Raw genomic sequence first — 17,511 nt, forward strand, 5'->3', positions numbered from 1 at the left:
GCTGAGAGCTGGTTGTTAAGCGTTTCCCAGCACACCCCTGACCCCACCTCTCCCCCATCACTGGTTCTCCACGATGCTTCCCCAGAGTCAGCTCTCCTGTCTGCTTTGCTCCTCGGTAGCCCTCAGTGCTTTGGGGTAGGGAGGCTGTGGGCCCTGGAGGGTGCCTCCTTCTGGTCCTGCAACCCAAGCTGTAGTCTCACTGGGCTGCTGCTGGTTTCCAGGAGATAATGTCCACATGTTTGTTTCTACTCGGTGCTTTTTGATTGTTTGTTTTTGTTTTTTCGGGCTGCGCCTGCGGCATATGAAGGTTCCCAGGCTAGGGGTCTAATCAGAGTTTTAGTTGCCAGCCTACGCCACAGCCACAGCAACGCCGGATCCTTAACCCGCTGAGCGAGGCCAGGGATCGAACCCGCAACTTCATGGTTGCTAGTTGGGCTCATAACCCACTGAGCCACAACAGGAACTCCTACTTAGTGCTTTTGATTACACTCTGCCTGCCGTGAACGCCTCTGTTACGATGTGGATGCCAGGGTTGCCTGTAAGGCTCATGCACAGACACTTTACAGGTGTGGAAACTGAGGTTACGTAACTCATGTGAAGCAACCTAATTAAGAAGAGTTAGGATTAACATCTGAGAAGCGATTTTTCCTGACTCAGGGCCAAGGCTTTTGCTGTTCCTCTTCCCGTCACAAATTCAGGCTCTTAGTCCTTTTCTTCTTCCCCCCAGAAGCCAGCACGAGGCCGTGCATACAGGGTCAGGGTGTAATGACGGCGTGATGAATTGACTAAAACTTCCCTCCCTCGCAGGCACGTATTTTGCGACAAAAACGAGGTGGGGATTAGGAGGAATTATAGCGCATGTTGCTTCTGCAGAGTCACCCTTGGCCTCGGCACAGCCCCGAGGCTTTTTGCCCCTGGTAGGTTCTCGGTTAGACGGTCCCTTCAGAGTGAAGCCTGGAGTTCGTGCAGGCGTGGAAAGGATTCAACAGAAACGGACACGTCCACGGACTCTCGGGAGAAGAATATGATTTAGCAAAATGGGCTGTTATAACATTGCGCGTGGCAGACCTTCCAAGCTTTAATGAAGCTCTTCCGCCGCGTGTTGTAGCTGGAGACCCTAACCCTAACCCTGCAACGTGCCTTCGAGGACCATGGGTCCGAGTGAGAATGGAAAATGGACATGCAAATGGGATTTTGTGCAAGGACTTAGACATGCTTCCAAAGGGTGTCCTTGTAGATTTTACTTATCTATCAATTCATTAATATGTATCTAGGTGTGCCCTTCATCCCCACCTCAAGAGAAAAAATAAAAGAATGATGATGATTTCACCATGTGTGTTTCCGATTTCTCCACAGGGCGAGGGCCTCGTTCTTTTTGGGTTTGGAGAGAGTCTGCCCTTAGTTCTCAGCCTGTTTGAGAGGAAATAAGAGACACCTCTGTACGCCTGCCTTTTCTGAACCATAAGTGAGCCAACGCCACACAGTGGCCGAGAGGCCCCGGCTGGATTGTCCTCTGATGGAATGTCAAGAGCTGCCTGTATCTTTCCCATGAAGGTTCTGCCAGGACGACGGTAGGTGAAATTACAGGTTTCCCTCCAGCCAGCGTTTTGAAGAATTGTGGTGTTTCTGTTCTTTTCCAACTAAGCTCTGATGCGTGCTGACTCCCTGTAATTATGGTTTAATTGGATATAACTACAGAGGTAGAACGAGTTTTCAACCAAGTCCCCCTCAAATAATTTGTTGCTTATTAGAAAAAAAAGCTACTCTTCCTGGCTTTAGTGGCATGCATGCATGGCTTCCTCAGCTCCCCCAAGGGGAGACAAGAATTACTGGTATGAGCCCCTGCAATTTAGTGGGGTTGGTGGAATCACAGTGCCCTTGTAGCCTAGCTCTGAACATTCCAGAAAGTTCACTTTCTCCAAAATGGAAATCAGAGGTGAGGTCTTCCCAGGGTCCCAGAGTGAAGTGGTTCTGTCTTTCTCACTCCGATGCTGAGAAGATTATTCTCACCATCGGGGGTTTGCAAACAGGGGGTCTTAGGTGGAACCTGGGCATGGGTGAGGTGCTACGGATATAAATTAGGTGGTTTGGCATAAGATTCTGGATTTTAGCTTCCTCTTAAAAACAAACAAACAAACAAAACCAAACTCTTAGTCCTGGGCTGGAAGCCCTGTATTACTTACTTTGCTGGACCTTGAGTCTCAGGTCCTTTCAAGAAGGCAGTGAATTTACCCCTTGCCTTCCAGTCCTCATCATTCATTTCCTTAACCTTGACTGTTGGTATTTGAATGATTTGTGTCCTTGGGTCTCTCTCTGTCTCTCTCTCTCTCAATTTGCACCCCTCCCCCCAGCCCTCTCATACGAACTCATCTTTGGCTGAAGGCACTGTCGTCTGGTGCAGAAAGTAAGGTCTTTTGAGTAGGAGAACCTTATTTAAATCCCGGCTCTGTGTTCACTAAACTGAGTTCCTTCGGATGAAGGCCTTTGCATTTCTCATCACTCTTTCCACAGCTGAGACTCACCTGATCCCACATCGCAGGCTGGCGGGAGCCCCGCACAATCCTTGGCACAAGGCGAATGCTTAATAAATATTAGTTTCCCATGCTCTCATTCTGCTCTCAGTGGAGGCAGTGAAGGATGTTGGCGTTAGCCAGTGTCACAGGCTCGTTACCCTGCAAGGCCCCTGGGGAGTTTGTCTTGTTTCTTTCTCTGCCTCCAGCTTAATTCTCCCACGCAGGTGAAATTCAGAGAGGTAAACCTACGGGCTCAAGGTTACTCAGTAAATAACAAATAAACCCAGGTGTCCTGGGCTTTCAGCCGAGAGCTCATTTCACTCGGGACAGCCTGCCAGACCCACACAGCTTCTTTCCAGCAGAACTGAAGACGTGGGGAGCGTGGGATTTCTGTTGCTTGGGGCTTGACAAAATGGTTGCAGACAATGAGTGGTTTGAAAGTCTGAAAAGAAGCATCAGGGAGTGATTTGAATTAATCACACAATTGTTGCAAGATGTAGCCAGGGTGTTAATAAGCTCTGCTCTGCCTTTCACTCTTTAGTGATGCAGTTCACACAGACTTCCCTTTGATATGCCTCTGCTTCCTTTTTGGGGGTGACTATGCAATAAAGGTGTGCCATCTAGGTCAGCAACTTAATCATCGCTGGCTGAGTCTTAAAGGGAAGTAAAATAATCTCAAATAGCTGAGCCAGGCTCTTCTTCCCACCACCAGGATCCCTTATGGACCATGTGGCCATCAGACATGTGTCTTCACTTGCAAATGGCTTCAGGGATATGGTTGTGTGGAGGCTAGGTAGGTTCTTGGGAAGTGATGCCATCTTGCCATAAGGTGATTAAAGATCTTGAGGTCTGGGAGTTAGAAGACCAAGATTCCAGCCCACCCCTGCTACCAAGGATCTGTGTGACCCTGGACAAGTCACTTCCCATCTGTAGCTCTTAGTTTTCTTGTTTGGCAAAGGGATGGAGCTGGCAAAGACAGACTCTGAGGCTCCTTACAGCTCTAGCAGCCTTAGATGACTCTTCAGGCAGAGCTTAACTCCTCAGAAGGTTGTAGAGAGACTTGGGAAAGGACCCGGAGCAGGTTGCGGAAGGGCAGTAGGAAGGTTATGATGCTAGGATGGATCAGAGAGAGAGAGGCAGGGGTCAAGGAATCAGATTCCATGACTTGTTATCTGTAACCCTTGGGGATCCCAGTGAGCTTGAAGAATGCCAGGCTGCTGAGTCGTTTGGGCTGAACACAGGGCAGCAGTCAGGAGACGGGGCGGTGGAGGTGGGCGATGAAGTGGTGAGGCAGGAAGTAGGAGGCTTTGCAGTTCCATCTTTAGGGTTGTAGTCTGAGCAGGGCATCCTCTGGAAGCAGGGCTCACCCAGACTTATCTACCTCAGAAATACAGATGTGGGAAGATTGAGTCAGGGATGAGATTTTAACAAGACTCACTTGTGCTGCTTGGTTGGGGTCCGACCGGAGCCAGGTGTGAGTAGAAAAGAAGTGGTGTTGGATTTCTCTCTTGTAATTGATATTTCTGACAAAGCATTTCGTCTCTCTGTATCTCTGGGGTTGATGTCCTTCCTGGGGCTGACCTGATTCTATTCCCAGAGTATATCCCAGGATTTGAATAGAGAGGCTTTAGCCGGAGCCAGAAACAACGCATGGATATTGATGGTTTTTGACATGTGACCTTGAACTTGGCTCAAGACCTCCACAAAATGGAACTCAGCATTTCTCTTGTGGCCTGTAGAGCTGCAGAGCTCCTGGAGTGGCCTGATAGCTTGAGAATTAGAAAAGCCCTGTCGAGAGGCAGAGGCAGCTTTGAACTGGATTGGATTGGCAGTGGTTCTGCTAAGGATCCAAGCCACCCATGCCCTGCCTTGCTTTTCTTGAAGACGTGATTCATGTTGCACCCCTGCAGATGCTGCTTATAGCACCTGCTGATTCCTCTGTCCACCTCCGTCACCATCCGTGACTTAATTCTCTCTTCCTGCCTTCCTCTGCCCATCCTCTCTGCTGCTCTGTGGCCTTCATCACCTCCCCTCCACCCCTCGCCCGAGACGCTCTAGCTCATGTGATCTCTTTTGCGCTGACCTGCTGTGGCTGTTACAGTCTGAACCCTCCAGGCTAGCTTTTAGTTCCGTCTTGTTCTGTACTGGTCTCTAAGGGTCTCACATGTGTTCTTTGCTTCTTCACAATCTCTCTAGATCGTAGGATCTTGGGGCCAGGCACCACATTGTCTTGACTCATGCCCCGGCCCCAGCTTGCATGCCTCAGAGTGTCTGTTAGTTCCTGCTCCCAGATTTGGTACTAGACGTTCCTCGACCTCCACGTACTTCCCCCAGCTCCCGCTTTGCTCCCGTCCATGACAAACGTCCCTTTTCAGCTGGGGCTCTGCCGCTGCCCTAGCATGCCTGCTGCAAATCAGCTTGAAGTAAGCTGTCTGGAAGTGCCCTGATGAGTCAGTTGGGCCCCTCCTTGGAGACAAGGAATTCTTAAGTCTTGCAGGCACATGCCTGCCCATCTGTGCAACGATTCCACAGCCTACCCCTCTTGCCTCTGGGAATGCAGCTCTCTTTCACCTTGCTCCGGGAAGCTTCTTCCCTCCTCTGCTGGCTGCCCTGACTTGTCAGGTGGAGCTGGCAGGGCAGCTCTGAAGAGCCAGCCCCTGGTGGGCAGAGGCAGAGCATTGTGGGATTCTGGTGGGTTTACCTGGGTAAACCCAAGAGAAAGAGGAGAAACCGCTGAGTCATGGCTTTTGTAAAGCCTTCTCTCCAAGAGAGTGAAGAGTCGGGTGGGGAAGAAGAGGCCAAGGCTCTGGTGTGGCTTGGCCACAGATTAGCTGTGTCACTTCATGTGACTCAGTTATCCTCTCTCACGCTCGCTTGATTTCCTCTTCTGTAAAGCAAGCTTGTTGGATTGGAGCAGTAGCTTTCAGATTTAGAAGACAAAGGAACCCTTTTATCAAATGAAATCTTATGAAGAATTTCAATTTCTATAACAGAGAAGCAAGGCCATCCTGGTTGAAGCTGGGGTACAGAGAGGGTCTTGGTTTCCTCCTGATCTTTCCAGAACCTTATTAGAACTTCCCAGGAGCCTGGTTTGAAGAGCACTGAGAAAGAGAGGTTCCCTTTGGCCATCCCAGCTCTGACAGTTGCAGTGTGGTCCTTGAGGCAGCAGAAGCACCCGGGAGCTGGTTAGGAAGGCAGCATTTCGGGTTCCTCCCTTGAAGCCTACTGAAGCAGAATCTGCACCCCCAGATTCACAGACCCCCAGGTTTGAGAAGCACAGGTCTGTTCAGTTCTGTGACCCCAAGAGCTACGTGACAAAGGGACCCAGGGGATCTGAACGTCTTTCCTGGTATTATCTGGCCTGGTCACCTGGGGTTGGGGGTGTGGGCCACATCCCTTTCTTGTGACTTCCTGTGCTTGGGTGCGTTGATTGTCACCTGGATGGGGAACCAGCTATGGGAGACAGCGAGGCTTGTCCTTGGGCTTGGCGGAGGAGGGCCCAGAGGGGGCGCCACTTGGCTCTGCAGAATGTATTTCCTGTAGGAAATGGCTGGAGAAACAGCCCTTCAAAGGGGGATTTGTGTTGCCAGGAAGGACGTGCTCCCTGCAGATGCCTTACGAGCAGGATTCTACTAGGCATTTTGCTTTCTTTTCTCCTTCCTTCCTTCCTTTCTCTCTCTCTCTCTCCCCCTTTCTCTCTTTCTTTCTCTCCCTCTCTCCCTCTCCTCTCTATCTTCTTTTTTTCTCTAACCTGTTTCCCTTTCTCTCTCTCTGTCTCTTTTTCTTTTTAGGGCCACACTCGTGGCACATGGAAGTTCCCAGGCTAGGGGTTGAATCAGAGCTGCAGCCCCTGGCCTACACCACAGCCACAGTAACGTGGGATCCAAGCCACCTCTGTGACCTACACCACAGCTCTTGGCAATGCCAGATCCTTAACTCGCTGAGCCATGTCGGGAGCTCCTCTAACAGGTGTCTCTAGCTGCATCATGCTGGACTCCTGATCTCTGCGGCGTCGGGGCTGGAATGCTGGGCTTGGACTTAGAGGACCTCTTGGTCCCAGCTCTGGCCCTTCCCAGAGCCATTCCCCTGGTTTCTCTTCCCCTCCGAGCCTGTCGCTGTCACAGTCCAGTAACCTGGCCGAGTGGTGAGGGTGAACCAAAACATGCCAGAGTTCTTCTTGCCAACTGTCAGGAGCTAAAAGCTAAGGAATATTTTTATATCAATTCTGACCCGTAAAAATTCCTGGCGTTTGGCTTCAGCTGACGCAGAGGCCACCGACACCCCTGTGAGGTTTACTGCTGGCTTCTCGTGTCAGACTAAGCTTTTCCTCGAAGGCCAGGTTTCTTCAAAGTTAGATAGCCTTGGTGGTGGTTCTTAAAAACACCTTTATCAGGACTGATTAATCAATTTTTGATTTTCCTTTAAATTGTGGGATATTAAAAAGGAAGGTAAATCTGAAACTCTTCTAAAGTGGAAAAATGAAAGGTTTATTTAAAAATCCGAAAATAAAAGGGAAAAGGAAGAGAAGAAAAACCTGTCCTTAGAAAAGGTTCCAGGGAGCCCCTTTCTGGGTGTGATTTTTTAATTTGGTCCCTTGGGATGTGATGTGTGCCTTCAGTCAACCTTGAAAAATGAACCTTCTTATTTTTTCTGTCGTCGTTTTTTGTTTTTTTTTGTCTTTTTTTGCCTTTTTGTAGGGCCGGTCCCATGGCACGTGGAGGTTCCCAGACTGGGGGTCTAATTGGAGCTGTAGCTACTGGCCTGCACCAGGGCCACAGCAGCGCAGGATCCAAGCTGCGTCTGCGACCTACACCACAGCTCACGGCAACGCTGGATCGTTAACCCACTGAGCAAGGGCAGGGATCGAACCCGCAACCTCATGGTTCCTAGTCGGATTCGTTAACCACTGCGCCACGACGGGAACTTCTCTTTCGTTGGTTTTAGTGGTCACTTCTGCAAAACACTTTTCTTGGTGACCTGAAAGCGTGTTTGTGCTGTTGAGGCTGTTACAGGACATTCGTGTGTAGCTGGTGCTTTTTATGTTGACAGAAGTGTTCAAGAGTCATTTAATAAGACCTCAGGATGTTCTTCTCATTTCTCAGTTCCTCTCTTCTTTTGAAAGCCCCAAATCTTCCGTAGCCAAGAATAAACAGATTTTAGCCCCAAAGGGGTGGGCTTGGTTTGACGTCGAAGCATCTGGACCTGAGGGAGATTCATCACTTGGCAGGCGGCCCCATCCCGCCCTGGCTTTGGTTGGGTACCATGGCACCCGCCCTCTCCCTGCTCTGTGCTCAGCCCAGCCCCTGCCATGTCATCCCACATGCCTGCTAAAGGCCTTCTTTCCAAGGGCACCCACAGAGGTTCTGTGCCTTAAACCATGCTCCCCTGGGGTCCTCTCTGCTATAGGCTTGCGGAGAAGCTCTTTGCTTCTTGGGGTGCTGCCTCATGGGTGGAGGCAAACCCAAGGCAGGTTGGGCAGATGCTAAAGCTCTTGGGATAAAGCCCGGTCAACTTTCTTTTAATAGCAATTTTTAGGCGTTCCTGTCGTGGCGCAGCGGAAACGAATCTGACTAGGATCTGTGAGGATGTGGGTTCGATCCCTGGCCTTGCTCAGTAGGTCAGCAATTCGGTGTTGCCATGAGCTGTGGTGTAGGTCACAGATGCAGCTCAGATCCCGTGTGGCTGTGGCTATAGGCCAGCAGCTGTAGCTCTGATTCAACCCCTAGTCTGGGAACCTCCATATGCCGCGGGTGTGGCCCTAAAAAGCAAAAAAAAAAAAAAAAAAAAAAATTTCTTTGAATGGGCTGGTAAAATCCCATCCTGTGGCTCCATTCTGGGAAGCTGGGGTTGGTAGTGCTGTTTGGCAGAGCTCAGGAGTTTTGCTGGTAAAGCCTTCTTTCCTAGGATCTTCTGTCATTGGGAAGGTCATCTGGAAGGTCACACCATTACTGGCCAGGCTGGCGGAGGGCAGAGGGAGGGTTTGTGCAGCCACGTTTGCCCAGGGATCCGTTTGCTGTTATTGAAAGATGCAGACTGTTTGGGCCAATCAAGGCTGCCTTTAATGACTTCATGGGGTTTTCCTCACTAATGTAGCGTCTTTTTTGGAAATCTAGGCTAGTGATCAGTTCCAAAGCATGGTGAGATTTCTGTTTGTATCTTCTTATCTCTCTGAGGGCTGGAAAGATACACCTCCCTTCTCCATCCCTCCTTTCTTCTCATTTTACAAATTACCTTTTGCTCTGCCTCCCACGTTTGTGTCTTTTGCTGCATCTCGGTCCTAAGCAGAAGAAGCCCTGTGTGTCCGACTTTCTCTTGAACATCTCCAGCTGCAGCTGCGTTTCTTAGGTGCAATTCAAACTCAACAAGTCAAAATTGAACTCATCATATTTTGCCCCAAACTCATTCCCTCAAACACCGCTGTGTTCCTTTTTCCTATCAGTGGCATCCCCTTTCACCCAGTTGCTCGTGCTGGAAATTTAGGAGTCACCCCTGATTCTTTTCCTCCCCTTCCCATCCTATTTGTCATCAAAACTTGTCAACTCCATCACCTTCTTGGCCTTGACTCCGAGCATTTTTGTCCATTCTCATTGCGGTCGTACTGGTGTAGCTTAGATGCCAAAGGAGAAGTTTTCCCTTCCCCTCCCCCACTCCAGGTCCAAGCAGGGAGACGGCTGCTGAAGAAATGTTGGTTAAATCAAGAAATGGAATCTGACTTGTAACTATGGGGATGCAGGTTCAGTGGGTTAAGGATCCAGTGTTGCAGTGAGCTGTGGTGTAGGTCGAAGATGCGCCTTGGATCTGGCGTGGCTGTGGTGTGGGCTGGTGGCTACAGCTCTAATTCGACTCCTGGCCTGGGAACCTCCATGTGCCATGGGTGCGGCCCTAAAAGACAAAAAAAAAAAAAAAGAAAAAAAAAAGAAAAGAAAGAAATGCAGAAAGAAACGGAAGACAAATTAAGCTGTTACCAGCTACTGCCTCCTGAAAACACCAGGCTGGACCCCAGGAGCGAGATGGGGACTCTTCAAACATGAAGACCTCGGATGAGACATTTCATAGCATCCCTTTGCTGCAGGACTCATTGCCAGTGATTGTGTTATCTAACCTGGATCCCACCTGCTACAGTAAACCTGGTTTCGCTGGCTCGGTCCTTAAAGAAGACGAAGATGCCCTGTTTTCTTCTGTATATGGCAGAAGAAGTTATGGGATTATGTAGCCTTTGTCCAAAGCCCAGTTCCAATCTAGGCTGGAGACCTGAATCTATTTGCTGGGAGAGGAGCTGCCCCAGGGCTGACTTTCTACAGCCAGATAATTAGAAGAAAAATGAAAATGAGCTGGAGGTTTGGGTGCAACTTCCAGTGCCTTTGAGGTAGCTCTGTCCATTCCAGCTGCTCACCTGCTCTGTCCCTTCACTCTTTCCTGTGCAGCCCCCATCCTTCACAGTCTTTTCCCTAAATCCGGGAAGAAAGGACAGAGCAATACTGAACGAGAAGCCAAGAGTCGCAAAGCCCCACCCGTTGCACAGTGAATCTCTTCTGTCTTTGTCTCCACACAGAAACGTGACATAACACGTTTTGCTGATGCTAGATGCTAGAACTGTTGGGAAGGGGGAGGAAGTCTGCCAGAATGCATTGTTTGAAAACCACGCCTTCTCTATGTTTCACCCTCTACCAAGGGGAAATAAAAGGAAAAAAAAAAGAAAAAGAAAGAGGCGTCTTCGGTTTCATAAGCACCTCTTTCTGCTTGGACTAGCTCAGAAGCCTTGGGAGGTGCCCGATATGTCTCTAGGAGGGTCGCCTTCTCTTTTGAGAGGAAAACACTTTCTGCACATGTTGGCTGCGGAGACCTCTGCATTGCTCTGGAGTAGTTAGTTGTGCCAGTTCTGCTGAAGGGCGGTGGCCAGCAGGTCGTGGCTCTGGCTCTCCTTGGGTGGTGACGGTGGGGGCTGGGGACAGGAAAGTATTGTAAGGGGCAAGGATGAAAAAATAAGCCTCCTTGTAAGGCACAGTGTTGATGGACCAAATTATTTGCTCTGAGACAAGTTCTAAGCAGGAAGATAATTCTCCTGGATTTGGAGAAATTCTTTTGATCTACAGGAGAATTTTCAGGTACAGTAGAAAGTGAGAAGCTTGTTGGGCTTCACGTCTTCAAAACAAAGTGACGTGTAGACTTAGCAGCTCTCTTTTCTTGTGATCCTGTGGTAAGAATTGGTCTACATTCTGGAGTTCCCGTCGTGGTGCAGTGGTTAACGAATCCGACTAGGAACCATGAGGTTGCGGGTTTGGTCCCTGCCCTTGCTCAGTGGGTTAGCGATCCGGCGTTGCTGTGAGCTGTGGTGTAGGTTGCAGACGCGGCTCAGATCCTGCGTTGCTGTGGCTCTGGCGTAGGCTGGCAGCTACAGCTCCGATTCGATCCCTAGCCTGGGAATCTCCATATGCCGCGGGAGCGGCCCAAGAAATAGCTAAAAAGACAAAAAAAAAAAAAATTGGTCTACATTCTTATTCATCTAGGCTCTTCATCGAATGGACTGAAATGATGCATTGTGTCCTAGTTTTCCTGAACATCCAGATTTGTAATTAGTTGCTCCTGCTCCTTTAAAAAAATTGGGTGAAAATGTTGTGTGTCTGCTGAAAATGAACGGACTGTTTTATCCAGAAAATGACTTTCATAACGTAATAAGTTATTGACTAACATAAAGTTATTAACGATTTAAAACTCCAACGTCTTGGTCTGCAAAGAATTACAGGCCCAGAAATCCAGAGCTAAAGGGACTGACTCTAAGGTCACCTTTCAGTGGGTCTCAATCGGGGGCACTGGGAAGTGTATACAGTTGCTTTGGGATGTCATGAGGATGATGACGGGCATGATTAAACTTAGGGCTCTGCTATTATGGGTGCTAAGCACCCTACGTTCTTCTGTGCCATATGGTGTGATGTCTTTCCACACGCCTGAGAATTTCCCGGTCCACAGGGACAGGAGCGCGTCTGTCTCTTTGAACATTGAGTTCATTTAAGTGACGAAGATACTGAGGCTTGGGAGTTCCCATCGTGGCACAGTGGAAACAAATCCGACTAGGAACCATGAGGTTGCAGGTTCGATCCCTAGCCTCACTCAATGGGTTAAGGATCCAGTGTTGCCATGAGCTGTGGTGTAGGTTGCAGACATGGCTTGGATCCCACATTGCTGTGGCTGTGGTGTTGGCCAGCAGCTATAGCTCCGATTGGACCCCTAGCCTGGGAACCTCCATATGCCGCAGGTGCGGTTCTAAAAACCCAAAACAAACAAACAAACAAAAAAACTGAGGCTTGATATTTCCCAGATCAATAAAATGGCAGTGAATGGGGGCTAATTTATAGGTCTGATTTTGATGCAATCCGGTTTCTTGAGTTCCCTTAAGGCAGCTTTTATAGTAGCTGCACAGCTAACGCGGAGACCTTTTCCATTGTATGATGGCAGAGCTAGTCAAAATCTGATGTATTGGATATCTATTTCTGGTATTTGGATATCAGTTTTTTCCTTCTTATCTGCTAGGGACTGCAGATCTTATTTTGCTAACCGAAGAAAGGGCTTGAAAGTGCAAGAAGGACAATGAAAATTACAATTCCCAAGAATAGATGAGCCAATGGCCTGAGAAAATTGTGATGCTAATGGATAAATGGGAGGTGATGGAAGCCCAGTGGGACTTTAAGTGCAGCCTTCATTTGGAAGAGGGAAGTCAGGGGTTCCCTTTGTGGCTTAGTGGTAACGAACCCAACTAGTGTCCATGAGGTCGTGGGTTTGATTCGTGGCCCTGCTCAGTGGGTTAAGGATCTAGCATTTCTGTGAGCTCTAGTGTAGGTCGTAGACATGGCTCAGATTTGCTGTGGCTGTGGCTGGCAGCTGAAGCTCTGATTCGACCCCTAGCCTGGGAACTTCCATATGCCATGGTATGGTACTAAAAAAAAAAAAAGAATGGGGAAGTCAAAGAAGAGGTGTTAAATAGGAGTTAGAGGTCGGTGGGAAATACGAGCGTGCAGCCAGTCACTTTGAATCAGATCACAGTCTCTAAGTCCAGGCAGTGGCACCTCATGTATTGGAGGCATTTGCAGATGAAATCTTAAAACTCATTTTCAGCAATCATGAAGAAAAGTTCCCAGAAATACTAGAGATGGAAAAATATTCTTCTAATGTTCAAAAAGAGAGAAAAAGTAGTTTTGGAAGCCCAACTCCCAGGTAACATGATACTACATCTGATAAAACTCCTTGGCAGTACATGAATCTCATGCTTTCTGCAAGCTTCAAAGAGAATCAGGTGACCTCTGGCAGCTGGCATGGACACGACTACCATCAACTGACCCAGTATGGACCAACTACGTTGGCCAATCTGCGGTGGTCCATAAACCCAGCGCCTCTTGATTTCTGCAACGTATTTGACAAAGTCTTCCTTGGGGTCCTAGTGGATAGGACTGTGGTAGGTATATTAAGCAATATTGCAGTTAAGTGAATTTCTAGTCAGTTGAATTTATGTTTTAAAGCGTGTTAACAAATAATAGCGTGGAAGGAGAGGTCAGTAAGATTTTACCTTCGCCGTTACCGTGTCGTGTTCAATATATACGGTAATGCGCTGAAGGAATGTGGTAACAAATAGGGTTTCCAGTTTCTCTGTATGATATAGAATCATATGGGAGAACATGAAAGTGATCTCAACGGCCTGGAGTCTGAACCAAATTCAAGCAGGTGAGATTTATCAAGTGTAAAATGTTAATCTGCTGTATTGAAGCTCGAAAAATCAATTGCACAGCCACTGAATTAGGGGACCTGGTTTTGTTGAGGAAAGGAGAGGGCTTTCTAGGTGAAGGGCTTTTTATTGAGCAATAAACAGAAGATGAAACAATAGTGGGATGGGTTTTCTGTAAAAGTTATTGTCATTCAAGATGTATCCAGAGAAGCACGTGAGCTTGATGAGAAGCTTAGAGAGTGTGTCGTATGAAAGATGATTTTGGGATAACAACCTTGTGACATCTGGGCTAAAGAAGAGGTAACTAAAATGTCGAGGGTGTCTTATGTAGTTATTTGCTTCTTTATTTATTTTAATGGCTGCACCCACAGCATGTGGACGTTCCTGGGCCAGGGATTGAGGGACTGAATCTGAGCCACGGCTGTGACTTGGCAATGCTGGATCCTTTGACCCATTGTTGGGGATCGATCCTATGCCTCTGCAGCAACCTGAGCCACTAGAGTCAGATTCTTAACCCACTGTGCCGCAGCAGGAACTCCAAGTTTGTCTTCTAATATTTGAGGTTTCCTTGTGGGTAAAAGGCAGAGGGTTTGCCTTGCCAGAACTTAAGGTAACAGAATGACCAACAGGCAGAAGTTACAAGGAAAAAATTTATTTATTTATTTATTTTTCTTTTTTTGGTCAATTTCTTTTTCTTTAACCCAATGAATTTTATTACATTTATAGTTGTACAATGATCACAACCTAATTTCATAGCATTTCCATCCCAAACTCCCAGTCCATCCCCTCACCTCCCAACCTGTCTTCTTTGGAAACCATAAGTTTTTCAAAGTCTGCGATTCAGTGTCTGTTCTTCAAAGAAGTTCATTGTGTCCTTTTTTTAGATTCCATATGTAAGTGATAGCATATGACATTGGTGTCTCCCTGTCTAACTTCACTTAGCATGATAATTTCTAGGTCCATCCATGTTGCTGCAAATGCCCTTATTTCTTTCCTTCCGATGGCTGAGTAGTATTCCACTGTATATATGTACCACATCTTCTTTAACCACTCCTCTGTTGGTGGATATTTAGGTTGTTTACAAGGAAAAAATTTAAATTGAGTATAAGGGAGAACTTACCAGTAGTCGAGAAGAAATGGGTTTCCATCCATGTTCAGAGCAGCGTTATTCCCGACAGCCGAAAGGGAAGAGCAACCTGAGTATCCACCTGTGGGTGAATATGGATAAATACATAATTCCGCTTTAAAAAAGGAAATTGTGACACACGCTGCAGCCTGAGGTGAACCTTGAAGACATCACGCAGTGTGACGTCAGCTGGTCACAAAAGGGCAAACATGGAGAGACTCCGCTTAGTTGAAGTACCTAGACTAGCCCAATTCATAGCGACAGTCGGCTGGAGGTTGCCAGGGACTCAGAGACGGGGAAACTGGGGAGTGGTTAAAAGAGGGTAGAATTTCGGTTTGGGAAGATGAAAAAGTTCTGGAGGTGGATGCTGGTGATGGCTGTACAACAGTCTGAGTGTCCTTAGTTCAGAAGACTGGACACTAAAAATGGTTAAGATGGTGAATTTTTCTGTTATGTATAATCTTACTGCAGTTAATAAGCAGACAGATGAACACATCAGAAGCTCCATTGCCTACAAAATCAACCCTGAAAAACAAAGACAAAATGGGCTATTGTGAGAGGTACTGAGTTCCCCGTAACTGTGGGTATCCAAGCAGGGGCTGGTCGGTCTCATGGGGCATCCTCTGGAGGGAATTTCATGAGGAGGAGGGATCAGTGCCAATGATTTCGGAATTTCTGTAACTGCATGAAAACAGAGGCTTAACTCCATGACCCAGGTTGAGTCAGAGTGTATACTTTAATACTGTATTACATACACAAGAGTAGTCATATAAATCATACAAACATGTAACAGGTATCCATTTCATATGTACTGTTTAATGAACATTTAAAAAATGGATACCAGAGTTCCAGTTGTGGCACAGTGGAGACGAACCCGACTAGTAACCCTGAGGTTGCGGGTTCGATCCCTGGCCTCGCTCAGTGGGTTAAGGATCCCACATTGCTGTGAGCTGTGGTGTAGGCCGGCAGCTGCGGCTCCGATTTGACCCCTAGCCTGGGAACCTCCATGTGCCTCGGGTGCAGCCCTAAAAAGACCAAAAAAAAAAAAAAAAAAGAGCACCTTACTACCTATTAAACCACATAGTTTAATTTCGTCTCTTTTTGAATGGTATGTATATATTTTCATTTGTTACATCCTTCTTCAGCTCATTATGCTTACAAGATTCATGATGTTGATTCATGCGTGCAGTTGTAATCAATTCATTTTCAGTAGATCAGACTGTTCCCTTGAGAGTAAAGCCACCCTTTATTTATTGTTTCTGCTGTTGATGGGCCTTTGGGCTCTTTCCAGCTTTCAGTTTTTATGGACATTTTGCCGCTAGGAACGTTCACACGTGGGACCTCTGGTACCTGTGTGCGAGCATTTCTCTAGAGAAAATACCTGGGAATAAACATTCTGGGTTGCAGGGTACATACAGCCCCAAATGATCAAGATCGTGTCAGCCTGTCTTCCTAACGACTGCGTTAATCTTGTGTTCCAGCTCTCATTCTTCCCGGATTTCAGTTCTTTTTACATAATTTTTATTTTATTTTTTTAGGCATAGTTGATTTATAATGTTTCAGGTTATAGCAAAGTGATTCCGTTATATACACATACACATATATACATTCTTTTTTCAGATTCTTTTCCTTTATAGGTTATTACACGGTACTGAATATAGTAGGTGCTTGTTTATCTGTTTTGTATAAAGTAGTCTGTATCTGTTCATCCCCCAATTCCAGATTTATCCCTCCTCCCTTCCCCTTTGGTAACTGTAAATTTGTTTTCTATGTTTGCAAGTCTATTTCTATTTGGTTAATAAGTTCATTTGTATCATTTTTTTAGATTTAATATATAAGTAGTATCATATGATATTTGACTTTCTTCACTTAATGTGATAACCTCTAGGTCCATCTACGTTGCTGCAGATGGCATCATCTCATTCTTTTTTATGGCTGAGTAATATTCCTCTATGTATGTGTATCAGTCACATCTTCTTCATCCATTCACCTGTCGATGGACACTTAGGTTGTTTCCATGTCTTGGCTATTGTAAATAGTGCCGCTGTAAACATCGAGGTTCATGGATCTTTTCGAATTAGAGTTTTCTCCAGATTTATGCCCAGGAGTGGGATTGCTGGATCATATGGTGTATCTATTTTTAATATTTTAAAGATACTCTATTCTGTTCTCCATAGTGGCCATACCAATTTACATTCCCACCAACAGTGAAGGCGGGTTTCTTTTCTTCACGCCCTCTCTAGCATATATTATTTGTAGACTTTTGGATGATAGCCATTCTGACCGTTGTGGAGTGATACCTCATTGTATTTTGGTTTGCATTTCTCTAATAATTAGCATCATTTCATGAGCTGCGGTTTTACGTAAGAACTAGAGAAAGTGGTGAGGTTGGCATCTTGGCTGTAATATCTCATCATAAAGTGGGAAAATACTTGAGTTACACCAAGAAGAATTTAGGTTCCAAATCAATGTAGGTTCTTCTTTTGAGTGAAATGGTTTAATAGAAATGGGCTTCCAGGGAGTTCTCTTTGTGGCTCAGCAGTTAATGAACCGGACTAAGATCCTTGAGGACACAGGGTTGATCCCTGGCCTTGCTCAGTGGGTTAAGGATTCAGTGTTGCTGTGGCTGTGGTGTAGGCCGGCAGCTACAGCTCCGATTAGACTCCCAGCCTGGGAACCTACGTGTGCCACAGGTGCAGCCATAGAAAAAAGCAAAAAAAAAAAAAAAAAAAAAGCTTCCAATTACAGTCTAAGCACAGAAAGGACACATATCTTTTTGGCTGTCCCTATTTTGTCCCTCAGCCTAGGGTTGTAAGTGCCTGCTTATCAAATACTGATGACTTTATATTTGAAATGCAGTCTTCAAAGAAATTTCAATATAAGACTTAATTTGCTGAATTGTAGTAATGTCACTGTTTGGGGAGACTTCCTGAATTGCGTTGAAATGAACTGGCCTGAGAGAGTGCTGTGGGCTACACAGCATGGTGTAGGCTTAGGCTCTGGAGCTGATAACCTGAACTTGAACTCTGTCCTGCCCAGTCTCTTTCTATCTATGAAACCTTGAGCAAGTTAGTCAATCTCCCGAACCTCAGTTGCCTCACCTGTGAAATGGGTAGCGTAACAGGACCTCCTGCGTGGGTATGTGTGGGGAAGGGGGT

The 17,511-nt window shown here is 46.8% G+C and overlaps 1 long non-coding RNA gene across 5 annotated transcripts in view; it reads left to right on the forward strand.

The window, feature by feature from the left end:
- Positions 1 to 17,511, forward strand: part of LOC125110792 (uncharacterized) — a 147,521-nt gene that overhangs the window by 102,235 nt on the left and 27,775 nt on the right. For all 5 annotated transcript variants that reach the window (XR_007130720.1, XR_007130721.1, XR_007130723.1 and 2 more), the window contains one exon: positions 1,357 to 1,571. This is a non-coding gene — a long non-coding RNA (uncharacterized LOC125110792). The remainder of the gene's footprint in view (positions 1 to 1,356; positions 1,572 to 17,511) is intronic.

Source organism: Phacochoerus africanus, chromosome 11 (assembly GCF_016906955.1).
Source record: "Phacochoerus africanus isolate WHEZ1 chromosome 11, ROS_Pafr_v1, whole genome shotgun sequence".
NCBI classification, from domain to species: domain Eukaryota; kingdom Metazoa; phylum Chordata; class Mammalia; order Artiodactyla; family Suidae; genus Phacochoerus; species Phacochoerus africanus.